Source organism: Carassius auratus, chromosome 47 (assembly GCF_003368295.1).
Source record: "Carassius auratus strain Wakin chromosome 47, ASM336829v1, whole genome shotgun sequence".
In the NCBI taxonomy this organism is placed as follows: Eukaryota; Metazoa; Chordata; class Actinopteri; order Cypriniformes; family Cyprinidae; genus Carassius; species Carassius auratus.
Genome location: NC_039289.1, coordinates 14,496,692 through 14,524,464, shown reverse-complemented (window position 1 = coordinate 14,524,464; position 27,773 = coordinate 14,496,692). Strand labels below are relative to the sequence as shown.

Here is a 27,773-nt window from a genome sequence, read left to right as displayed (position 1 = left end):
TCTGTGTGTGAGCGCGTCACCAGCACAGCCTGTCAGAAGCCCTCAGCCCTCTCAGTGTGCGCTGACATCTGCTCTGCCCATGACCACGCTGGTCACGTTACAGCTGGAATCACACGTCTGCGGACGCTCATTAAGCATCGGCTTGGCCGTCTACGCTGTGGGAAGTGTGCCACCATCAACTTGTTGATTCAGGAAGGAAGTTCAGTTTAACTTTTTGTTTTCTTTAGTTAAACTAATATTCAAATCTTTTTGCATGCTACATTTACTTTTGAGCAAAACATACACTATATAAGTAGGGGTGTAAAGTGCACCAGTATGAAAATGAAATGTAATGCATCTGCAATTATGCATTTAGCAGACACTTGTATCATCGCTGTTTTGTGGTCAAATGTTATGCCATTATTATAAGTGTTTACTGAGAAGACAATCTCACAATGCACTGTGATAAGCTCCAAAAATGAATCAAGATTAAAATGTTCATTATAAATTTAAATAGTGTCACTCAATACAGATATTAAAACAGTTTAACCTCACTCAGAAATGTTATGTTGTGGATATTGTGTGCTTTTTACCGTACCACATTGTTAGCTTAGCAACATGCTAACATAAAACTTAATTGAGTCAAATCTCTGTTGCACTTTCTTATGCGCCACTGTAGTGTCAAAACTTCTAACATGTATGTTATGTATAATACAACATGAAGGTAAAGCGTGCAAGATGTAGGCAACTAGCATCATCAAAACTAGACATCGCCAAATTATTCCTCTAGTTATAATTAATATTTCTGAATCGTACCAAATTAAATGTTTAATTCCACAGACAAGATCAAGATTTCAAAAACTGCCAAATTACCTGTTCATACTTAATACAGGTTTTTGTTTCTGCCACTTGCATCAGACTATTACCAAAAATGTACCATGGTTTTACTAGAAATAATTTTATAAATAACCGTAACTATATATATATCCATGGTTTACTATAAAAAAAAAGGTAAAAAAAAAAAAAAAAACCTTGGTTACTATGGTTAAACCATTGAAACCACCAATTATCCATGGTTTTGCTACATTAACATTAGTTTAGCCATGGTGTTTATAGTAAAACTGTGGTTATACAAATGCTAGCCAATACCCTAAAACTACAAACACCATTGTTGATTTTCATTAAGGGGTGGATTTAAAAGTTTAGTTGCATGATATAAAGTCACTTTGGAAGACATGAACCTGGAATTACTGTTCAATATATAAAGTTGCAACTGCGAGAAATAGTCAAAATTATGTGAAATAAAGTCACAATTGAAAGCTAAAAAGTCATGTTGCAAAATATACAATCATGATGTGAGAAAAATGTTATCCAAAATGTGTGCATGTTGCATTTTTTTACAGTACCACATTGAGATTGTTAGCTTAGCAACATGCTAATATCAAACTCAAGTTGAATATGTCTTGTGTATTTGCCTGCCACTCCAGTGCCAAATTTAAAAAACGTTATGTTACAAATGTTATGGATAAAACAACTTAGCCTCAAGGCCAAATGTAGAGTTTGAAGGCTAACAGAATCAACAAACTAGCATCACTAAATAATTCCTCCAGCTACAATTGTGCCTTTGCCATAAAAAAAAAAAACAAACAAAAAAAAAACCTTACCCATTTAAATGTTTAATCCCACAGATAAGATCAAGACTTCAGAAACACACACATTTCCTGTTCTTGTTTAATACTCTCTTGTGTTTCCTGCACATTTATGGGTAGATTTAGTTTCATCCTAACACGTCCAATACATCCTGTCCAATTTCCAGCCAAGAAGGTGGCAGGACACATCCGTGTACATCTGACAGGGCCTGTCTAGCAGATAAGATCTTCACCAGAATTAAGGCAAGGTGAAAGGTCAATCCCTTATGGTCATTTTACAGCGATTAACATCAAGATAATCATTACTTGTGTGATTGTGGGAAATGAGGCCAGAGTGACTGGAGCCCCAAGGTTCAGATTTGTAACAACCAGTACGGACTTCAGCAACGCATTTGAAACATTATCACGATGTTATTCTTGTTTCTTATATATTATTTAGACATGAGAAGAATCTTGGACTAAAACTACACATAAAATAAGTGTAAATGGCAGATAAGTGTCACAGCTGTCACACAACATGACAATGACTGTCAGTCTTCTGAAATGTAATAAATCACTTTTTAAATTCTGTCTGTCTGTGAGTGTGTCGCATGACGGGTTTTAAGCATTTGATTGGCACCTTTCATCACCTTATCAGTCATCTTCAACAGAGCTTTCTGCTCAGGATATTTTAAAGCCTTCAGTTCATGTGAACATGACATGAGGAGGCAGATACTGTACTGTCCCAAACCAAGTATACATTTAATAGGTGATTTCAACAATAAAAATCGAAGTTGCTGTAACCAGGAGCATGTAAAGTCAAGTCAAGTCACCTTTATTTATATAGCGCTTTATACAAAATACATTGCGTCAAAGCAACTGAACAACATTCATTAGGAAAACAGTGTGTCAATAATGCAAAATGATAGTTAAAGGCAGTTCATCATTGAATTCAGTTATGTCATCTCTGTTCAGTTGAAATAGTGTCTGTTTTTATTTGCAATCAAGTCAACGATATCACTGTAGATGAAGTGACCCCAACTAAGCAAGCCAGAGGCGACAGCGGCAAGGAACCGAAACTCCATCGGTGACAGAATGGAGAAAAAAACCTTGGGAGAAACCAGGCTCAGTTGGGGGGTCAGTTCTCCTCTGACCAGACGAAACCAGTAGTTCAATTCCAGGCTGCAGCAAAGTCAGATTGTGCAGAAGAATCATCTGTTTCCTGTGGTCTTGTCCTGGTGCTCCTCTGAGACAAGGTCTTTACAGGGGATCTGTATCTGGGGCTCTAGTTGTCCTGGTCTCCGCTGTCTTTCAGGGCAGTAGAGGTCCTTTCTAGGTGCTGATCCACCATCTGGTCTGGATACGTACTGGATCCGGGTGACTGCAGTGACCCTCTGATCTGGATACAGACTGGATCTGATGGCTACGGTGACCTTGGAATAAGAGAGAAACAGACAAATATTAGCGTAGATGCCATTCTTCTAATGATGTAGCAAGTACATAGGGTGTTATGGGAAGTGTTCCCGGTTCCAGTTTACCTAATTAATGCAGCCTTAAAATCCTTTAAAGGATTTGGATATTAAAAGCATATTAGTATGTTATGTGTAAGCCAGGTTAAAGAGATGGGTATTTAAAGGTCCCATTTTTCGCGCTTTTTTGAAGCTTTGATTGTGTTTACAGTGTGCAATATAACACGTGTTCATGTTTCGCGTTTAAAAAAACACAGTATTTTTCACACAATTCACCTATCTGTATACCGCTGTTTTCACTGTCATAAAAACGGGCTGATGTCTTCCTTGTTCTATAAAGCCCTTCCTTCAGAAATATGTAACGAGTTCTGATTGGGCCAGTGGTTCCTGTGTTGTGATTCGACAGCAGCTGAGCGCAGGCTGACCTCCTGGAAATGTGATTGGACTAGTTTTGAGAAGCAAGTGGGTAGGAGCATGTGCTGGAGATAATCACAGGAGCGTTTTTACTGACGAGATGCGCATGAACATCGCATTCGTTTTTTTGCACAGCCATAAAATCTAGTTCACAAAGCTAAATAGTGTTGCCCTTTGTGTAATAAGTTACAGAAACTGTTAAACGCACCAACTTAAATAATAAAATACACTTACCGGTTGTGGCCCATAAACAACACCTTCTCCAGACAAAGAGGAAACTGCTCCATCTTTCAAGAATAATCTTTTTGCGAATCCGGCTTTAAACTGATTGCGATTGAGAAAGTTGTCCACAGCAAGCTGTCCTCAGCAAAATGTGCTACACATAGTTTTACATGTGCATTATAATTTTCAGGAACCGAGTTAAACATAAATTGTATCCATTAATCTCCAAGTACAGCGTCCCTGGGAAGCCCAAACAAAGATGATTGGACTCCGAGATGAAAATAACAGCGTTTCAACGACATGGCGACAAACACAAACAACTCTTCCTTCTTCTCCGTCGGAGCGCAACAAGACCACGCCCCCTGTTTGTGAATTCATGTGGGCGGTGGTTAGTCAAAAAACTGTTTTAGTGACGTCATTACTACAGGAACTAGAGGGGTGTAGTCCAAATGGGTCATTTTTTTGTAGGCGAACTCTGTTAAATAAAATATCCCGCTTGGCATTGAACTTTGAGCTTTAGAATTTTACAGATATTATTTATACTCTAACAACAACATTACACACTAACTAAAGTTTAAAACATGGGATCACGAAGAAGGGGACCTTTAATCTAGATTTAAACTGCAAGAGTTTGTCTGCCTCCCGAACAATGTTAGGTAGGTTATTCCAGAGTTTAGGCGACAAATAAGAAAAGGAAAAAGGAAAGCATGTGGCTCTATTCCTGCACAATAAAATACCCAATAACATATGCTGTCATGTTATCTTGCATTTGGTTACCCAATGTTCGGGAACAGAATCGTGTGAGGTAGATATGGGAGGTGATTATACCAAATCATTTCGATGACAGATTTGGCTCAGGCATTTCAAAATTATTACAGAAACGTTTGAGATGGTGTGCGATTAGATCTGTGTGCTGGTAAGTTCCTTTACTGAACTGAATTAAGGAATTATTTGGTGAATGCATTTCCATTGTAGTTTATTTGCTTGTTTTCTTATTGGGTAACATTTTTACATAGCCACAGTGTTTACCTAACATTTGTTTCTGTGGATTCAGCCTATGAGTGTCTAACTTTTTATCGACTGACTTTTATTCAGTATTTTAAAATCCAAAAAATGACACGCATCAGCTTTATTCCTGAGAATTTCCATGCAGTCATGCAGTCCTCCCACATGCATCAAGCAGCATCTTGTCATTGGTTTGGCTTTCTGCACCTCCATCCAGCAAGCTGGTACTTAGATTGAAGCGATTGCACATGCAAAAACATTCCCGGTTGCCAAAGCATGTGATAAAAGGCTAGGAGTTAGTGGGTGTTCTCTTGTTTAGTCCTGGTCTGTTGGTAGCGCTAGAGTAGTTGACTGGCTCGACCAGTCGCTCCGCAGTCTGCAGCGCTGCCCTCCATGAGGGTGTTCGCAAGACAAGGGAAAAACATCCGATGGCTCACAAAACAGCAGCTGAAGATAAGGGACGGTTAGTGTATGTGTGCGTCTGCAGAGGAACAGATCCAGCTGCCTGCATCATAAAGCATAAAACAAATGGCAGAGGATATCCCTGTTCATGTTTTGACCTCAATTAAGCATTCGCTAAGTGATGTAGAAGGAATTCAGAAGAGCTCAGCTGCATTCTTTGGGGTGGCAACATGCTGTGAAACCACAGAGACTTTGCTATGTGCCCACACAGCAGTCCTGGGGCGTTACCTTTCCAGTCAACCATGTCCACCGCCCACAGGTGTAGATGTGTGTGTGTGTGTGTGTGTGTGTGTGTGTACAAGCCTGGACAGACGTGGTCTCAGACGGAAGGTGAGGGGAGAACACACATGTAGACGTGTGTTTCTGCTGCAGGGGAGCAGATACCTGCACCTTTTGACCCCAGACACATTGCAAAGAATGCTGTTAGCTAATGCATTTCTCATTACCTCATATTTGAAGGTTTACTTAAAGGAATGTTCCGGGTTCAAGAGTTAAACAGACGTTGTCTGTGGCATAATGTCGGTTAACACACACAATATTTTTGATTTAATATGAAAGTCTATGTGGCACGCATACAAAAGGGTTTAAAAGCAGAAATAAAGCAGTTTACTTTTTTTTTTTTTCTTCATATGTACAGTGTGAAAGTTCCCTTGTAGACTTGATATCTAGTTTGTAGATCTCTTGAGAAAAAGTAACAATTGCATGAGGTGGCAATTTAGAAATTGACAGATGGAAACGTAACAAAAAGAAGTAAACATTAAGCTTGAAGGTCCCCCCCTAAATTTAACCGTCAATGGTGTGTGAGTCGATGTTGTTCAGCCATGGGATAAAAATTAAAAAAAGCTAAATACTTTTTTTGACTTTGTATCAGAATTGTGAGAGATAAACTCTAAAATAAAATTAGTATGTATTTATTTTCTCATAATTCAGTTTACATGTCATAATTCAGTGTTCTGTTCCCACCATTAAAAAAGGTGACTTTTATCTCACAGTTCTAACTTTATTTTTCTCGCAACTGCTTGTTTCTCACAATTTCTACTTTTCTTCTCAGAATTGTGAGTTTATATATTGTGAGTGTCAGAAAAACTTGGCAATTCTGAAGTTTATATCTTGCAATCCTGAATCGTGAACAACAACGACAAAAAAAGATTATATTTAAGTTATAAAGCCAGAATCAAAAGAAAAAATTCTGAACTGTGAGATAAAAGGTAAGTTTTTTTTTTTTTCTCACACACACACACACACACACACACACACACACACAAAGATGGAACTGGAAGAACTCTAAATTCTGAGAAAAAAACTGTGCCATGGCAGAAAAAAAGCTTCCACAATTGTAACTGTAACTTGAAGAAAAAAAGTAAATTTTCAGTTTGAATATTGTGTTAAATTAATGTAATGTAAACAAACTTTCAAAAATGAAGTTTTAAAAAGCTTAAATAAAAAAAAAGTAACAAAATAAGCTTAATTGAAATGTCATAGTTATACTGTAAAGTCACTTCTGGTGTGCAATTCCCAAAACCATCGTCAGCTAACTTTGATTGTTAGTTCCATTGAACTCTATGGGTAACGACAAAACTTGCGAACATAGATGCTTTTGGGAAATGCACCCCTGTTTGGTTGCTTGTTGGGTCATTTTGTTTCCAGTGATTCATCCATTAGCTTGAATTCTCTATTGACTCTTTGGGTTCATCACATTGTTTTCAAATTATCATTAAATTATCAGTAAGTTTAGATTTTTATTTTTTATTTAATTGTTCACACTGGTCTGCTCAAGAATTACTAGTCTCGGATCATTTGAGAGTCATTTTTTGCTCTCTTAAGTTTTGAAATACTCCACATGAAGTTCATAGATGTTGTCACAAAGTTAAAGCTCATGTGCCACAGCTGTGTAATTATAGCGCACATCATTTATGAGGCTTGTATTATAACGCTTATTATTTAAGATGATAGCCGCTGATAAATAAACCCCTCGCTAAATATAAAGTTTGCGAATCACAGAATGTAAATATTCCGCCGAAATCCGTTTAAAGTAATCCACACCATGGCAAATGAAAAGATTCATTATAAAATCATCAGCTTGAGGATTTTTTTGCTTACGCTGTAATTTGAGAGTATGTCAGCGTGTGCGACTTGTGTGTTATTTATGCTAATGTGCGTGTCTTTTTAGATTTTAGTAGAACTGACATCATTAACAAAGCGGTAATCCAGAAGAAAAATAAAATAAAATAAACAGAACTCCATTAAGAGTCTAAATTTGTATAATATGCCGGATGATCTATGTGAGGGTGGATGAAACGGATCCAGAGAAACCGGGCAAAGTGAAGGGAAAGGCAAGATAATTCTGTTAAGAACATATAATGACTTTTAGTTCTGAAGTAAAGTTGGAGGAGATGGCATGCATTTCAGTCTCTCAGTGTGTGTGTGTGCGTGCGTGTGTGTGTGTGTGTGCTGGGAGGCCTCAGCCCAGGCCTTGTTTGAGGAAAGATTATCTTGACAAATTGGATAAACATCTTGTGCATGACAGGACGCTGACGGAAGATGAGCTCTATGCGTGCACACCTGGTGATAGTTTGCTCAGTGCGCAGCGGCAAACTCCCGCTCAGCCTGCCATGGGGTTTGTTTATCCCAAACAGGTAACAACAGGCATGAGAGGTCTAGAGCTTTCCAAAACACACCATGCAGGTTTTCAGGCGGCTTGGTCAGTCCTGCAGTGATGTTTATCAGACAGAAAGGTTTAGGCCAGGGTTCAGTGAGCATCTGAAAGAGAAAAGGTCTGAAATGGAATATACTGTAACAAATACAAGTACTAAGAAATGTACTCGAAAGTACATGAAAACGCATGTTAGTCCGACTAGTCGAACACAGCTGTCTGAACAAAGAATTTAAATTAAAGATCCCAGCATGCATTGCAGCATGAATAAATTATGTGTTGTAGGATTATCTTTTAACTGTTTGACTTTTGTTCAGCTATCGTTGTTTTGTCGTTGCCGTTATTGTTATTTGTTGTGATGTGAATTTAAGAGCTCATCTTTTTACGTTTGTTGATGGTTGCCTTCCCTTGAGGTTTGTGTGTGTGTGTCAGGTGTTGAGCAATGCTGCTGAAAATTCAGCTTTGCCTCACAGGAATAAATAACATTTTAAAATATATTAAAATAGAAAACTGTTCTTTGGAATTGTGATTATGTTTCTCAATTTTAAGCAAAAAAACAAAACAAAAACAAAAAAACATTTAAATAAAAAAGTCTTCGACTGGTAGTGACATAAAGCATAGCAGAGATGAATTAATAGTTTTACAAACTGGCAATTTGCTGAATACGAATTTTGTAGCTGCCTCAATAAATTAACGACTGAATGAGATGCATTTAGGGAATGAAAGTATTCAAACTGACAAAACTTAGTCAATAGTTTAAAACCATCAAAATGAATTTATGAATGCCATTTTGAATTTGCATTATTTTTCTTACATTTGATCAGCAATTTATTTTTACCATGTGCTAGCTTAATATACTGTACATTATATACTGTATGTTGCTTACTGTTTTATATATAGCAACAATATTGCTGAAATGTCAACTTTTTGTGAGTTCCCAGCATGCATTGCAGCACGAAGTTTCCTCTTTTAGGATGACTATTCATAGTCTGCTGACTTTCTTTGTTCTTTTGTCACTCTTGTTACTTATTTGCTGTGTTATGATGTTAAGAGCTCAACTTTTTACATTTGTTGACTGTCTGCCGGTCTTGAGATTTGTGCTGATATACTATATACTTTATGTAGCTTGCTGTTTTGTAAGAAATAGTATGTGTATCAGTTGATTTTGTTGTTTTAAATATAATTTTGTATACACATTTTATAAAAAAAAAAAAAAAGATGCTACATCTGGTTAAACACACTGCACAGTATTGTGGGATATAAAGTGTTCTGATTATTTTGATCTGTACATTTTGGTAAATGTAGGTCATCTGAGAATTCCATACGTGCACAAATAGTGCATTTCAATGAAGACTATATTCCGTAGAAATTGTACGAGGAGTATGTTCGTGTGTTATTCTGAACAGCCAGAGGCCAAGAGTGGGCGGCAGATGAAGTCAAACTCGTTAGGTGAGAGAACAGGTGAACACCCCCCCCCCCCCCATGTCTCTCTCTCTCTCCATCTCTCTCTCTCTCTCTCTCCATCTCTCTCTCTCTCTCTATCTCACACTCTCTCTCTCTCTGGGCCTGTTTCCACACTTTTCCATCAGCACAGGTGAACAGGGTGAGTATGAAACACTATCGTGGGACTGACTGTGTTGAAAATCCAGCCACTTCCAGAGCTGAACAGAACACCTTTTCTCCTCCAGTTGACTGGGAAAAACAGCAAAAGAAGAGTATGTATATAATAAGCTATATAAAACCGTTTAGGGTTACTGCCTAACTCTGCTCTCCGATCAAAGTAGTAAACACTTATTATATCGAAGACATCACTCAAAGTTGCGTAAAGGCAATCAGTCAATCATATTAGCAATCTACATTGAGAAAATGAGCACGCAATGATTTTTCACAGTCAGAGAATGAATTGTAGGCGTGCCGTCTGAGGCTTAAACTAGCCTAACCGCAATCATAATAACATCATAACAGACATACCACATAAAAAATATGCTTCTTGTGAGATCTGTCCTGATATGCTGAATTGATTGCTTTTATTCACATGCTGTTATTCTCTATTCACATCGATATTTTATGAAGCTATGTATTGTGCAATATATAAACATGCAAATGCATACACTACCATTCCAAATGTGGGGGTCAGTAAGACTTGTTTGTTTTAATTAAAGCAAACAGTAATTTGATCAAAAGTTACAGTAAACACATTTACAAATGATGCTGAAAAATCACAGGGATAAATTACATTTTAAAATAGATTAAAATGGAAAATGGTTATTGTTAATTGTTAAATAGTGTTCTTTACAAATCCATGACCAAAATATGCAAATTAATTAATTAATAAACAAAAAACTATTATATTTGTGTATTTATGGAGGAATGAAAAGCAATAAATATTATTATTATTTTCATCCCAGAAGATTCCTTTACCATTCTATGTTGCATACTGTAGCTTTTGGGCATAAAATCTGTCATATGCTCACACAGAATGTGTTCCCATATCTTGATGACTGAGACAGGTGGATGGACCTTTGTATTCTGTCCTGAGGGAACTGTCTGTGTGTGACTGATCACGTCCAGTGTCTCACCTAATATCACATCTCTTTCTTTGTAGTTGAGAAATCACTGGAAGGAGATTGCATTACCAGCATTCACTCATCGCTCTCAAACAATGAACCCTGTACAGTAAGCTTCACATGGACATGGCCGTCATGAGAAGGTTCATTTATTTAATACTACTAAAGGGATTCATTTTGAAAGGTCTGCTATTTTGGTCATTTTTACACTGGATTAAGCAGTTTATTTCCAATTCTCTAGTGGGAGTAATTTGATCATACAGTAATTTACAGATTTAGAGTTGAGGTTTCTTAATTAACTATGTAACCCTTGTGTACAGCCAGTCCACTGACATAGCTTTAAGGCTTAAACATTTTCTTTGGTGGAATAAGGTTAAAGGGATAGTTCATACAAAAACGAAATGTAAGATTTCCCATTAAGATTTCCATTATATGAAAAAGTATTGCTGCCCATACCAGCTGACATTGGTTTGAATCCCACTCAGAGCGGTGCAAGTAGGACCAGTAAAACTGGTGCCATGACCCAGATAGTAGTGAGGTTTAGAGGGCTGAGTGTAACCAAGACCAGCTAGTAAGAGATTTACAGGTAAACCTAGCACTTCTGCCCTCAAAAGGGGCACTAGCAACAGACAATAGAGGCTGCATTCTTGTTGCTCTCACCGATGGACTGCTCTCACCTCCATTGCAAGTTGGTGCTGGTTTGAATATCACTCTGAGCAGTACAAGTTTGACCAATCAAACTGGTGCCGTGACCCAGATGGTAGTAAGTTTTAGTGGGGTGGTGGTAACAGATGCAAGCTTTTAAGAGCTGTGCAGGTAAACCTCACCCTCCTGCCCTTAAGAGGTGCACTGACACTAGAGGGTGCAATCTTTAGCTTCCTTGTTAGTGTGCCCTTCTTCCATAGAGGTTGATTCTGGTTTGAATCCCTCTCAGAATAGTATGAGTAGAATGAGTTACATTGGTACCGTGACCCAGATAATAGTGGGGTTTAGGGGGTTACCAAGGCCAACTAGTACGAGCTGTACAGGTAAGCCTCACTTTTCTACCCTCAAAAGGTTACATCCTTTTTACCATGCTTGGTAGGATTCCTAACAAGCTAAATCTAGTTTGAAAAAATAGCCATTGTACTTTTTAGCAGTTTGGAGATGTATCATGACAAATATATTGTATTTTTTTCATTCAATGCTATTCTAAGTACGTTGGGGAAGCATGGCAATACCATGGTACATAGAGTATAGACCTACAGGTTTAACAAACAGGTTTTGGCACATGCTTGTCGGTTTTCCTAAATAGTTTGACAGTATTCCAATACCCAGCCCAGTCCCCGTCGCATTTCAGGTCAACAAACCACTGTGCCACACAACAAACAATGCAGGCCGACTGGGCTTTACTAAAAATAATCCCCAAGCAAATTGTGCTCTTTTTCACATCTGAGAATGTGTGAGAGGATCCACTAATCAAGTCACAAAGCAGCTACAATACAAGTGTGGAGGAAACACAAGGCAGGCTGAATAAAAGCCCTTTGTACGATGCCCTGTTTCTCTTCTTCTCTCTGAGTGTATCATAGCTGACATGTCCACTCTCATTATAGACATTCCATGAATGGGAGCTTAAGGATGGCGTGGGTGAATGACAGGCAAGGATGGTGAGTGTTGTTCCCCACATGGTTTATATCACAAGAACTCATAGGCACATTCTTCTCTAATGGACCTAAAAGTTCTGTTTGGGGTCGAGTCGACCCAGTTTGACCATCAATGGTGCTCAATGCATGCAAGGCTTAAAACATGAAGATATCTTTGTCTTCTCACTCATGGTTCTTGTTCACTCATAAATGACAATTCTGTCTTTCTCTTGATTGAGAAATTTCATTTCTGGTGAACAAATAATCATGCATGGTACACCAAGGAAACTGATGCTAAAGCTACGTGTTAAACGTCTTGCAAAAAAATGTATTTAGTCAGAATTCACTACTTATCTTGAATTTTGGAAAACTCCAGATTAACTTCTAACTAGCCATGCTAAATAGACAAAAAAAAGTTATAAAAAGACATTTTAGGTTGCAATATCTAGATGATGTGATCATCTAATTCTTTAATGCTTCATTTACCTGTCTTAAGGTCTACTGTACTTTCAGACTAAAGGAGCAATTATTATGGATTATACAGTTTATGACTTACCATAACATTACACCTGCTGTTGGTTTTGGCACCAAGTCAGTGATCTAATTAAAGAGGTGCTTGCTAGAGGACTTAAAAGAAACTACTTTTTCCAATACATTTATTGTTGTTCCAAGAAAATATCCCAAGAGATTCTGGGATTGAATGGGATGAGATGTTGGGTATGGATGTGTGGCCATATGTTTGCTGAATAACTCCCTTGACTCTCTTTGAGATCTTGGCTTCATCACACTGAAGTCAATCCTTATGTTTCCAAAATGGGCAAACTTGGCTCTTGGCTTTTTCTCTGCATTTACAAAAATGGCTTTGACTCCATCTGGGAAATCAAACAGAAATATGGAGCCAACCCAGTCCTGGCTGTTACATGTAGAGGACCTTCCTCAAGGTGCTCAAAATACAGAGAAGACGCTTTATAATTGTGTTATAGCTTACTTGTAAACGCAGTTAGGTCTCTATAATCTGAAACATAATAACTCTAATAAGAAAATAAATTGATTTTTTACATTTCTAATGGAGGACAAGCCAGTTTAATATTAAAAATGTATTCAGGTTTCCTGTTTGAATTGGACACATCAACTGACATGGTATCTTAAAAATGGAAATTTTACCATTTCACTCAAACATAAAAAAAATCACCTCAAAACCACAAGGGGAGGGGGGTTAAGCAAATTCTCATTAAAGTAATCCATCTGGTTTAGTCTTTCTGAATCATTCTCACTGATTATTATTATAAATAATATTCTCATTAAACTATTTACGGTAAAAAACAATAAATACTGAAATCAACAATGCAATTCAATACGTTCTAAATGCAGTACAGTAAGTATAAATACTTTAAAATATGATAGAATTATTGTTTTATTTCAATGTGCATACAAGTTGAACTAACAATCAAAAATATAAATTATGAATTTTAATTCACATAATTTGTAAATATAAGTAAAAACAAATATATTTGACTAAAGATTGAAAAATTATTAAAGTATAATTAGTTTTTATACAGTGACAGTGTAAAACCAATGATTTAGTCTTGCAATCGTACTATTTTTCATGTTACAGAATATCAATCAATCAATCAATCACCTTTATTTATATAGTGCTTCAAACAAAATACATTGCGTCAAAGCACTGAACAACATTCATTTGGAAAACAGTGTCTCAATAATGTAAAATGATAGTTAAAGGCAGTTCATCATTGAATTCAGTTATCTCATCTCTGTTCAGTTGAAATAGTGTCTGTTTTTACTTGCAATCAAGTCAATGATATCGCTGTAGATGAAGTGACCCCAACTAAGCAAGCCAGAGGCGACAGCGGCAAGGAACCGAAACTCCATCGGTGACAGAATGGAGAAAAAAACCTTGGGAGAAACCAGGCTCAGTTGGGGGGTCAGTTCTCCTCTGACCAGACGAAACCAGTAGTTCAATTCCAGGCTGCAGCAAAGTCAGATTGTGCAGAAGAATCATCTGTTTCCTGTGGTCTTGTCCTGGTGCTCCTCTGAGACAAGGTCTTTACAGGGGATCTGTATCTGGGGCTCTAGTTGTCCTGGTCTTATATTGAGAATAAATAGTTTGTTACATTGAATCAGAATCATTTGGATGCTTTTCTCTGCAAATTTGATGTGTTCAATTAATTGAGATATTTAGCTAAAAAAATAAACCATAAATAGCATTAAAAAGTAGTCTTAATTTGGGGACACCAAAACATTTATTCTTGTAATCTAAAAACGTTTCATGTTACAGAATTTGTTGAGAAAAGTTTATTATACTGAATTATAATAATTTGGATGCTTTTCTTTGCAAATTTGATGTATGCAATTAAGTGTGATTAATTGAATGGCATATCATGTTTTAGTTAAAAGTCTGTCTACTTGTTACCGTCCTCCACAATTTCCAGGGGCATGGGCAGAGTTTCTGGATGACTTGTGGCTGTTGTCCATTTGGAGCTCAAATTACAGGATCAGAGTCCAAACATCCTCCATTCATACAGTTTGTATAGCCACGCCAGAAGGCAAGTAGTTCTCTGCTGCCCAGATATCATCTAGCGACGACAAAGATTCCTGTGACATGACTCTCTCTAAGTGACCAATTTAATCGTCTCCAGGGAGGACGACACAATGCCAATACCGAGAGAACCATCCCTTGACCTTCACCTCACATCATTTCTGTGAAATATCATTAACATTAAAACACAAACAATCGAAACTTTCCGTGTCCAGCACCGGAACCTAAAAGAGACATTCATTACTGTCAAAGGCAAAAAAAGCATTACTGTATCCAAACAACAAATCAAATCTCGGCTGGCAGTGATATTCCAGTTTGCTGCTGGGAGAGTTTTCTTAGCATGAACAATTCCTCAGTCAAGAGCAGACAGTCGTCTTGTGTGGGCTCGTATGAAGTCTGCACTGTTCATGTTGTCCTACCCCATGGTAGCCATAAGAATATGTCCAGTCATCAAGCCACTGAATCAGTTCATAGCGACCCCTCCGTGCCATTCAAATGGGACTGTCACCCAGTTTAAGGAGCTACTGCTGTGGGATGATGGGTTCGTCTGTCCTGCAATCAAGACAAATTAACACATGATCAGTTATTCAGTCAGCCAGCTTCAGTGTTTCACTCATGTTATTGCCGGTTGCACTTTATTCTACAGTATGTGTAATTACAGTGTATTTATCTAAGAAAGTTCTGGTAATACAAGGTAACTACATGGGGTAGGGTTTAGGGTTAGTACCTAGTTATTACATAGTTATTGTAATTACTATAATAAGTATGTAGTAAGTACTTGAGGTACAGGACTGTAAAATAAAGTGCTACCGAAATGTGTGTGCTGTTCTTTGCTTGGTCCTACAAGGTTCTTTCCATCAAGCCTTCTTCGGGAGAAATAATATGATATAACAAAAACCCTGCCATCTTGTTGATGCTTTACAAAATAATAATGTTCCAGTGGATCTTCAAAACTATCTGCTGTTCTGACATTGAAAGACTAGATGTCCCCCATCGCAGGCCTACAGCTCAGGGACTCCATCTATGGTTCAGTCCTCTTCTCATTTGTATAATGTCGGGTCAGAGATGAAATTGAGTCTTACATGGGGGACTGAAGTTTTAATTCGGGCTCTGTGCTTTGGGGCTTCAGCCCGTCCTTTTCTACCCAATCAAAGAGACTCCTGTCTCCTGGAGTCTGCCTGTCACAACGGAGAACGTGTGCCGTCAGCTTCCAGCTGTTGTTTGCTTGTGTTTAAATATGGATGATATACCTGTGAAACACTGTAGATAACAAATACTAACAGTCACATCCCAGATGTATGCTAAGTAGGATTAGCAGCACAAATATCGTTTTGCATAACTGTCTGTCATCCACACAACATGTTTCTGTGGTATCTGTGGCCCAAGGCTACGGGATCAGATGTTTTTTCAACATACCGCAGTTTCACTGTGCATCTGTCTGGTGTATTAGCGTGCTAACCGCCTCTGACTATACCCCACATGCACCGGAGCGATTCGTGCCTCAGGTGACTCACGGTAAATGATGTCAGCAACTTTGAGGGAGTCGTTTAAAAAACAGCAACATACGGACAACATAAAGCCATCCTGATAGGTGGCCTGTGGCCGATATGTCATAGTGAACACGCTAAACTGTTCTTCTCTGAGTGCAAAGTGACTTTGACTTTGAGTAAATGTAGCTTTAGAAGTGATGATTCACTTGAAGGTGTCACAGACCCATTGCCATCTTCAATTTCACAGTAGGGAATGCCAACCTACACTAGGTTTATTGGAAAAATGTTACCTACATTTTTGACAAACGTCCCTATATATACAATTCACTGCAGGTTCCAGCTGAAATGAACACTAGAAGCCGTAAAACACCGAAAAACTTGTATTACTGTTTGCACAAATTATGATTACCGGGACTGGTTATTAATTAGTAAAAACGTATTTTCACACAGTTATTTGCACAATACTGTGCTATGGCCTAACTAGCTCCATTTGAATGGCTTTTCTGATGTAGTAAACATGCTAGGTAGCGCAGCCGTTACAGCATCGCAATCCTGTGAGTCATGAAACTCAATAAAAGAGCCCAAAGACGAAATGTTGGAATGGTATAGTTGCTTCAGCAAATACATGTTTTTATCTCACATTTACTTTTGTTAACAGGATCGGGGTGCATTTCCCAAAAACAACTATGGTCGCAAGTTCCGTCATTACCAATAGATTTCAATGGAACTAACTACCACAGTTAGCAAACGACGCGTTAGGGACATGCACCCCAGTGAGGTTTAATGTCAGTGGCACAGCATTACTGTTTATGCCACCCAACAGACATTTCAACCACAACCGACCTAATCAAGATTCAAGTTAATTTGCTTTGGATCAAATCAAATGCATTCATTTCTGAACTGTGGAAATACAACTTACCTAAAAAAAAACTGTTGCCAGATTCATGTTCATTTACCATGGATAAAATCCAACGGCTTTTCAACATGAAATAATGAAATAAAATTTCAGACAAATCTGAATTTGCTTTTAGCATCACTCATCAGACATTTCACTTCCAAACTACCAGCATTTATGGACAATAACACAATACAATGCTGGCAGATTCACATTCATCTGATCTGAATAAATCAGAATGTGCTTTTTTTTCTGACCTTCCAAAATACATTACAAACAATAGCTAACATAATAAAATGTTTTTGGGAAATATGCAAGAAACAATGTATTATATATTTTTGCAGAAATGTCATCACAGTTACCTTTTCCAAAGAGCAAGAGTTGGGGGATGGGCATCTTGTGGCCTGGACATCCCTTCCTGGTAAAGGCCATGCCTTTGTTTGGCAAGATCTTCTGCCGTCAGAAGTGGCCAGGAACTGGAAGGCAGTGTGTGTTTTGTGTGCGTGTGTTAGGAGGGCTGTTTGGCTGGCTTGTAACTGTGTTTGACCCCTTGCAGGGCCATGGCTAATGCTAGTGTGGGCTAGTGAATGGACCGAGGTCAGCGCCCAGTGACACATGACCTGCCATGGTTAATTCCAGCCGAACAATGGATCCGGCCCTGCCGGGAGATCATCCCATTACACCTCCATGCCAAATTAATTGTTTGTTTTCATGGCCTGCTCTTGTGTTGACCCTGCGGTCAACTTGCTTTAATAACATTCGGTGTTAACCTGGGAAAAAGTCGAGTGCAATCTGGTCCTTACATGGATGGAGCTTTGGTTTGTCTGGACCTTCTCCAATCCGTCGCAAATAGACTCTCAGTGCTTACTCAAAAACAATCACTTATGTGGGTTAATATTCTTTTTCACAAATAGTATTTGAGAAGTGACCGCGCACACCAGAATAAGCCCAAATATAACTGCAGGTAGAGGTGGAGAGCAGCGTGTCACAGCACTTTATGTTGAATACGGAGAGCACAGAGCTGGCCTGGGAGCTTCGAGAGCGAGAGAGACGGTAATGTGACAGAGTTTCAGCACCGCAGGGCTGCCACACTGATACTGCAGAAGAGCAGTTTCCTTACGCTATTATATTCCAACAGGACGCCCTACACTAAGATTAATTATGAATCATATACTCATTTACATACAGTGCAACAGAAGGTAGAGGTGTAAGGTGTTTAGGCGCATACACTTCCCCTGCATTATTCAGAAAAGTTGTCAATCAATTAAGGGTTTTAACGGCTTGAAAATAATCTAAAGATTCTGGTGCAGATGTATATATATATATTTTTTTTATTATTTATTATTTTATTAAAACATATACGTAAAAAAAAAAATGTGATTCATCCACATAATGACCTGGATACACCTTCATTAGTGTGTTTTAATTTTCTTTCAAAGTTAAAAATCACCTTAATGTTTTTTTGTTTGTTTTTTTGGTTGGAAATGTTAAAAATATCAGGGTAATGCAACTGTCCTCATGATATTATAAATTATTCAAATGAAACCCTAATTAATTATTTTGGTATCATGTATCATTATTTTTTAGAATTTTTTTTTTTTTCCTTTTTTACTGTTTATTAATAATTGAAAACCTTTGTCTGCCAAATCAAAGTCATGTGGTGCAACCATCATGCAGAGACGTAGGGAAAAAATATAAAACTAAATTATGTTAACAAATCTCTCAAATGAACATATAATTTGGTATTTTTTTTAGGAGAAGACAGGCTACACTATAAAAAAAATTGCCGTTAAATAACAGTAATTTTCTGGCAGCAGGGGCGCCAGTAAAGTACTGTTAATTTACAGCTCTTAACCATTAATTTACCACTTTTATTTTTTAACAGTATTTTACCGTAAATTCTACCATAGAAATTAACTCCACTCCCACTGCTTCAAACAGTTCGAGTTTTTAAAACTAGCATTCCTACGATGTTAGTACTATGAACTTATTTCATTTGAGTCCACTGAGAAGGAATATTTCTTACACTTAATGTGCAGGAATAAAGTAACTAAATACATGACTTTTACTCAAATCACTGCAGCTCATTGTCAGCTATAGCACACATGTATATGCTGAAGTACTTAACGCAGAGATCATCACTGTATCAGCGACTCCACATTTACTGCCTTTACATAAAGCAGCTGAAAATCAGAAATTGTGGCTCATCATTGACTGAAGCAAAGGCTCTACTCTCCAGCACAATGGTGAACAACAAAACTACATTAAACTATTTCTCTTGTGCAAACACACATTAATACAGTCAAGTTCAGTATTTACTTTCATTATCAGTGTATGACTTTGCCTAGTTTTTTTTCTATGGATGTTCACAAATATTTTAGTTAAATTAACTTTTTTTTCATTTGGTAAATCTGACGTTTACATTTTACAGTATATTACTGTTTTTCCTTGACTTAACGGCAACAAACTGTAGAAAAACACTTTTTTTGCTGGCAACCATTAATTTACGGCAAGAAACAGTTGAAAAACAGTTTTTTACTGGCAGCAGGGGCGCCAGTAAATAACTGTTTTTCTACAGTTTGTTTCCTGTAAATTAATTACAGTTTATTACTGTTAAATTATGTTTCATGCTGTTTTTTCTTCATCTGAAATCTTTAACCCTTTAAACCCCACAAGAAAATCCTCAGTTTTAAATGAACACTTATAATGTGTGCACACTACAGAGTGTTAGAGTAACACTGAATCAGTGAAGTTAATGAGATAATTCGGTGATTAATTGATGATTGAGCATTAGTATAAACACCTGCAGAATCACTGAAGGAAAGAGAAACACAAGATCTACAAATGACTTCAGCCACAGCCTTAGATGAAATCAACTGAATAAAAGAATACATCAAATCTCTCAAGATCTGATTAAACAACTATTAAAACAGCTTCACCAGATTCACATTACTAACCAGACTGACTTTATTTCTGTCAGATGTCTACAGAAGAACTTATGGAGAGTTAAATAGGTTTAGGTGTTTTTTTCACTACCATGATGGAGATCAGTGTTTACTTTAGTTGGGCTCTTGAACATGACTTTTCAACAACTAAGTTTTTTTTTAACATGCTTTAACAATGCGTCTTTGGAACTTGTTATAGCAAAACAAAAGTACACAGAAGAAAAAAAAATCTGATATTGTTGTTTATATATTGACAAGAACAAACACTATTATTTCTGATCTAATCCCGTGTCTCTTCTCTTATTGAATATTGATATTACAGCATAAGAATGAACACTTCTGAGCCATAAGTTATAAAAGACTGTTAAGAAAATTTGTTAAGAAAATTTCACTCAAAATTTAGACAGAAACATCAAGAATCAGCGTATGAATCACAACAATGGTGACAATCCACAAAATAAATGAACAGATCAGTTCTGAACATCACAACACATGCTACTAAAACTTAAAACAAATGCAAAATTATAAGCACATAAGAATTCAAGAAAATAAGTGAACAATTCAGGGGCATAATTTATTCATGCCCCAATGCATGCTGGGAGTCATGGATGAGTTTTATCCTGTGCTGGTACCCAGCATGCATTGCATCATAAACCTTTTGATTGTCACCATTGTTGAGATTAATATGCTGATTGTTGATGTCTCTCTTTCAGTGTTGTGAGGACTGCTGCCCAAAATATTTAAAGCTCAAAATGTCATTAAATCCATATCCAGATAATCACATTACCGTTCAATCTTATAAAATTGAAAAAACAAACAAAAGAAAAGTGTTATTCACTCATATAATTCAACACCAAATTATGAATTGACTATTATAGCAATAAGTCAGTCTAGTAGATCATGCCTGACAGAAACCGTCATAGTCACTTGACCATGAAGATTAATATTGCTGTAACAGATGTATCATAAAGATACAAATATAACAATGAAACAAAAGTTGAAGTACAAAAGTCAAGGGTCAGGAGCCCAACTAAAGCAAACACTTATCTCCACAATGGTGACGTCAGACGAAACAGTAACATTATCATCTAAATCTCTGTAATTCTCAATAAGATTTTTTGATCTCTGATCTCTGATCTGATAGAAATAAAGTCAGTCTGGTTAGTAATGTGTGAAGTTGGTGAAGCTGTTTGTTGATCGTTTAAATCTTCAGTTGATTTCATCTAAGGCTGTGGCTGAAGTCAGTTGTATTTCATGTGTTTGTCTTGTTATGTTTTTTTTTTCTTCAGTGATTCTACTCATTAACAGCAGCTGTTGATCAGTGTCTGAATTCACTCATTAGTGTTCATTCTCTCTGTCAGGTGGACTATATTAGTAAACTCATGTAGGGAATAGTGAATGAGGGAGTAGGGTGTGATTTGAAACACAGCCGCTGAGTGTCGAATTTGAACTTTGTTATTTTACGATATATAGCAGCAGGCTACTTCTCGAAAACGATTAATATTACCCAGAATGCACTGTTTAAATGAAAAACAGTATTTTACTGTCGAAATTTGGCCGTTTTTTTACAGCGATTTTTAACAGTGTAGTTGAGGTTCTTAAATGTCATGAAGTATGATTCCCAAAAATGTAATGGCATTTAGGATTTTATAGTTCATGACATTTGTTAAAACAAACAAACAAACAAACAAACAAACAAAAGGCTTACCTCGAAAAGTAGAAGTAAAATAAAGATGTGTACACTCACATGTATTTGGATGGGCTAATACAAATATAATACATTTTACTTAATAGTCATACCACATGACATTACATGGCATTACATTTAAACAGTTCAAGTTTTCCAAAACCTTGTAAAAACCATCATATATACAAAGATTTTAAAAATAATGCAAAGTAACAAAGCAAAATAATGGATTTTAATTGAATTACTTACTATCTAATAAATAATTGCATATATCAATATTTCTGTAACATGAATTTAATTCAAATGAAGACAAATAAGAAAAAATATTGTTTCAATATTGTTTCAAGCCGAAGTTTTGAATAGACAAAACAATGTACTGACCATTAATATTTTGTTGTTTTTTAACACTGATATACAGCGATTAATTTTCCAAATGGGCATTACTAACACATTAACAACTAATGCTTCAACCATTCATCACATAATTTTACACAAAAGGCTTCATAGCAGAATGAGAAAATCAAATACTCCTAAACTGGATTACAAAAATTTGATTGATTTTAGTGAATCAGTTTGTTTGGTTGCTTTATTCCAAATAAATCAATTCAAATAAACAATTCATTGATTCATTTGAATCCCTATATAAATATCTTTGTTGTAGCAAAATATGTAGTGAAAAGCTTCTGTATCTTCAAATTTGTTCTATAAAAGTTTTTTTTTCTTCGATTTGCATGAATCTTTCTTTTTTTTATTATTCTTTTTTTTTTTATAAACATATACAATTAATTAAATCTATCTCAGAAACAAAATAAAGCTATCTCCAAACATGATGTATTAACACAGAACAGTACCATATTACAGAAATTACTATTCTTGTATTAAATATTGTTATTAGAAATATAGATTTGGAGTTTATTTTGGTGAAATAAGTCATAAGCATTAGTAAATTCCATATGCACAACCATTTTAGCATGACTCTAAAGTATGCATTTACTGAGAGGTCAAAGTTGATGCTTCAAGTGTGCTGACACCGACGTCCCCAAATGTGCAGATCTGGTCCATCGCGAGACAACAGTCAGGTGAACTCAGTCCACGGGTCTGGACAGAACCTGCAAAAGCTAAAACAAATAGCATGATTAGGAATTGGAGCAGCTCTGAGAGTGATGGAGCTGCTATCTCTACCTATCACTCCAGTTATTTGCATTGAAAAGGCTATAGTTAAGACTGCAAACACTAGTTTGGGTCCAATCTTCCTGATGGGGGGTCAGTTTGTCAAAGTGACGGATGTTCTGTGTGTAAAGAACACAAAAACAAGCACGAATGATCACAAACACTCATCATTTATTCATTAATATGACATAAAGCAAGGAAAACAGTTCAACAAGGAGTCTATCTTTCCTCTCAAAAGACCCTCTCTAGAGTCTGTTCAGTAAATTACAGACCCTGGAATTTTCTCATAATTGGCCATTTTATCGTTTTGTTACAGGGAGCTTATTCTGAAGGGGCTCCAATATGATTTATGAAATACAATTAAGTGTGAATCTTCAGCGCCTCATTGCTGATCTGCCACACTACACTGAAATAATATGTAAATACCGTTAAGTAATTAGAAAAACAGTCATGAACGGGAAGAACATGTGACCGGGAGAGGAAAATTGTCAGTGGATTGTGGATTTATTCCCCCCTTCCAATAAATATTCCAGGGGCTTCCCTCCCATCATCTCTATTTTTAAAGCGGAGAGCGAAGCGGTCTCCAACTGATAGAGAAACTCATTTGGTAGAGCGTGTTCAAAGAGATACGCCTGCTGCGGAGATTGAACGCTCTCCACGAGCCAGTTCCTCTTTGTCAAACAAGAGACGCTAATGACATTGATCTCTTTCCAGGCCAAATTGCTTAGTTAAGATTACCACATTTTTGGTTGGTCAGAAAAGGACTGTTCATTTTAGTGTAGCTATAAACAGTATGATAATATTGCACACAAATAATCAGAAAGAACAAAATTTAATAGTTTCATGGGAATTAAATGACAGTCAAGCCATTTTTATTCTGTAATTAATGGAGTTTGCTAAAGTATGCATATTGCAATACATAACGGGTCAAGTAATACATTTTAACTTAACTTATTCTGCTGTAGACGTGAATTATACACCGAAACAATCAGCTTGTTGAATTAATTTTCATAAAACAGCTGAAGAATTCTATATCTAGAGACTTTGCTGTGGGTTATTTTGACTTAATAAATAACTGCCTAAATATCCAAAACTAACCTGTCAAGCTCCTAGAAAGTACCCAAAAACATCCTAGCGACTGCATAGCAATGCACTAATAATCATTCGTAACACCTTAGTAACCACATAGCAATGACCTAGCAACCACCCACAACACCCTAGTATGACTGTAAGAAGTTTTATACGGCCTCACATTCACATTTCTTCAAATAATGTTACTTTTATAGTAATAGATGTAAATTTACATTTTTTTTAATTCAAATGAATGCTATTTTAGTATCAATAAGATAATATTTTACTTTTTATAAAACTGCATTTTTAAGAATTAAGTTTTGAAAAATATTTTTTTTATATTGTTTATTTTCATATTTTCGATTTTCATTTTAAAAAGTAAAAAAAAAATGACTTTTTAGAAATGTAGTTTAAAGTTTTAGTAATTTCTGTCATTTTTATTTATTAAAAATATGTCTATATTTTTAGACATGTATCTGTATTTGAATTTATTTTAAATATATATTTAAATATATATATATTATAATCTATTTAAATATATTTAAATATTTATATTTTATATTCATATTTGCTCACTTTTGCAAGTTTTAGTTTGGTAATTTAGAACATCAAATTAATTAAAATGAAAATTAGAAATGTTACTTTGCAAATAGCTGAAATAAAATGTTTAAGTTTTTATATTTATTTTAATTCAGTTAACATTCAATTTAATTTACTATAATCCTGATCCTAATAATAATTATAAACAAACAATTTATAAATCTATATTTCTCTGTCTATTCATTAAAATATGACAAAATGCTGTTTACCTTTTTTCTTTAGGCTTTTAGCACAAACTTACAACACATAGAAACTCTCGGAAGTCTAGTGACAGTGTCGTACATGTTCATCAGCCGTCCAAAAGAGAGGACAGTTATAAACTACAGTTTTGCTCACTTTTCTCTCTCTCTTCCTGCTCTAGATATATGGAGGCAATGCCTTGAGGCTTCCCAGCCCCCATTGTGAGGACTGCCAGTTCTGTTTGGGTTCATTGTTCTCGTCTAATCAGCCATGGCAAATGTGAAGCCCTCCAGCTCATTACGTATTCGCACACAGAAGTGACCATGGGAAGTTTTCGGAGGCCCAGCATGAGCTGATGAATTACCTGCCTAGACAACACCTAGTGAATCTGCACTGTTGCCGGGGCAGTGGTTTCTGACGGGACTGTCGACTCATCGTTCATCCTGGTGGTCAAACAACCCCCCCACTTCTCCAACCAGCTTGAGTTTCACTATTGCCGTCTCGTCTTTCAGCACCTCTGCCCCCCTTCCACACACTCTGTGCTCTGTTTACAAACTTCTGCTAACGATGGCCGCCCTGACGAGCTTATACAAGGCCTGTTGGCAGTAGTGTCTGACATTTATCCTTCGTTTACCAGGACAAAATGTGATATCAAACACTGAAAAATATAATATTCCTTAGACTTTATTAACAGATAAAATTTACTCTTGCGTAAAAGCTCATCTACCATCTTCATCAGTGGATCTTAACTGGATAGTTGGGACCTCAAAATGGGTCACAAATGTGTTCTAATGGTAGACAGAAGAGGAAAAGGATGCTAAATCAAATCATAAAATGCAGCTAACCCAATAATTGGTTGTAGTTAGGATAAATAAATAATTCTGGTCAGGGAAAACACTTTCCTAATCTTTTGATTCTGATGCAAATTTGTGAGGTTGTCGGGTCAGTAATGGATCAGTGACATTGAGCAATGTCCATAAATGATAAATAAATGTTTTAAAAATCTAGTTAAAATGCATGTGGCAAATTTTTGCATATGTATTCTATTTAAACCTAAATTCTAAAAATTTCTAGAAAATTTTACATTTGAATGACTAAAATGTAATGTAGTGTAACCATCAAATAAAAAGTAATAACATTTTATTTACACCTTGAATACATCTTAGTGTACAACATATTGGGCATTATTTTCAAAAAGGTGTTTTATTTTTATGAGTACAACAACTTCACTGATGAAGAGCCCTTTAAAAGGACAACTTTGTACCCCGAAAATGTGCAGATTAGTTTTTGTTTATTTTAGAGTAGTAATATGTACTCTTAAAGTACCACTATAAACCTTAAAGGAGTAGATAAGGTACAAAGTTATCTCTTTAAGGGTACCTAGGACAAGGGACAAGCTGTTGTACCCCTTTATCAGAGAATGCAGAAATCAACAGCTTACTTTTGCACAATACACAATGTTGGAACTTTTTAGAACCACCTATTAAATGCACCAGCTTTAGAAAATCACCTGCATATTTTTGGCTCTAGAGGTTGTTCTGGAGTTGGACAGGTTCTGTGACCACTGGGACCTTATTTTAGTGAGTAGTAGGGGCGGCAGCTGCCAGTTGTATAGGTTAACATTACAATAATTTGAGTTGACTCACCCATCCCGTTCTCTAATCCCCTGGAAATACTGCACTCATACAGGTGTCCACACAATCCAATTATCACCGCCATGCTTGAGTAGAAAAAAATCTAGAAGAAAAGAGGAGGGAAAAAATCAAGTCAAACATCTACTGTCATTCAACTTTGCCAAATATGCATGTACAGTAGTATTGCTGTAGACCGTAGAGGCATGTCGACTGTTGTTTTGAAATCTATTATTGCATATTTACATGCTTGATGTAATTTATGAATGGGTAGTCTGGTAATTGAGTTGCAAGTAAAAAAAAAAAAATCTGATCTGTGCTTTGAGTAAACCATCTTCCATTTGAATACCACGCTTGTGGCACACTTTTGTGTACAGGTGAAACTGATACCAACTTCCCTTTCGTTTTATTGCCTCATTTCCATTACTGAAATGTGACACTCAACAAAACACCACAACAATGCAGGGAGCCACAATCACAGGTGCATTCACGAACTCCGTGGTGTGAGCCAAGGCGAATCTCATCCGCCCATCTCACGACTCACAAACTGTAGAGTATGTCTGAAAGCGACTGTGTCCCCCCACTGGTTTGGTAACCAAAGAATGGCAGTGGGCTGATTTTCAAGCATGTAATGTGCTTTCTTTCTCCTCCTGCTGTTGTTGAAGGAGGGGGCGGGTGCTTCCTTCCATGTAGGATCCCACTGTTTGGCCCCCAATAGGGACAAAGACCCTTACATAGAGGCTATGCCTTTTGGTACACTCCCCCTTCAAGGATCATGTTAAGGACTGCAGGAGGAAGTGTGAGAGATAGCTTCCTGAACCAGCATCCAGAATGTAGGCTAAAGTCAACTGGAAGACCCTCTTTACAGATGGAGTCAATCCCATTCCTCTTTGGATTCAATAATCCAACTTTCTCCTAAAACTTTTCCCTCAAACTATTTCTTATAGTCCTCAATGGATCTTTGCATTTGATTCCGGAGTGAAGCTGCTCTCTTGTGTTGACTCTTATTCTGACCTTCTGAAGTCATTTGTCATTAGAGCTTTGTGTGTTTGAATTGTGGATTACTGTATATCTCGCCCATTCTTTTAGCCTTCTTAAAGTCATATCCCCGTATAGTCCAAAGTATACCAAAGTATCATTAATTACTGGAATACAATGGGATGTATGGCCTCAATCACAATGGTCCTTGGAGAAACTTAACAACTGTATTAGCAAATATGACTCTTAATTGGTCTGCATTAAACTGCTATGAGCTCAGTTAATGACAGCAAATATCCTTATGAGAGTCCTGTGTGAGTCCCCACAATTTTGGTATAACTCCATCAGTTTAAAATGTTAGAAAAAGGAACTTTAAATTGTTCACAAGGACTTGCCACATTCCAAAAAGTTACTTCTTGCCTCGCTCAGACAGTTACTGGCAGGAAGTTGAGAAGCAGTCACAATGGCCCACCATGATCCAGCAAAGACACCCCAAACTGACAGGGTTCCTACAGCCGTCACCCTAGAAATGCATTCAAATGTCAGCA

The 27,773-nt window shown here is 36.8% G+C and overlaps 1 long non-coding RNA gene across 1 annotated transcript; it reads left to right on the top strand.

Annotated features, from left to right (window-relative positions):
• Nucleotides 1–9,359: 9,359 nt before the first annotated feature.
• On the top strand, nt 9,360–26,253 carry LOC113065194 (uncharacterized). Its single transcript, XR_003278949.1, has 3 exons — nt 9,360–9,547; nt 10,438–10,542; nt 24,798–26,253. It is a non-coding gene; the product is annotated as an uncharacterized LOC113065194 (long non-coding RNA).
• Nucleotides 26,254–27,773: the final 1,520 nt, after the last annotated feature.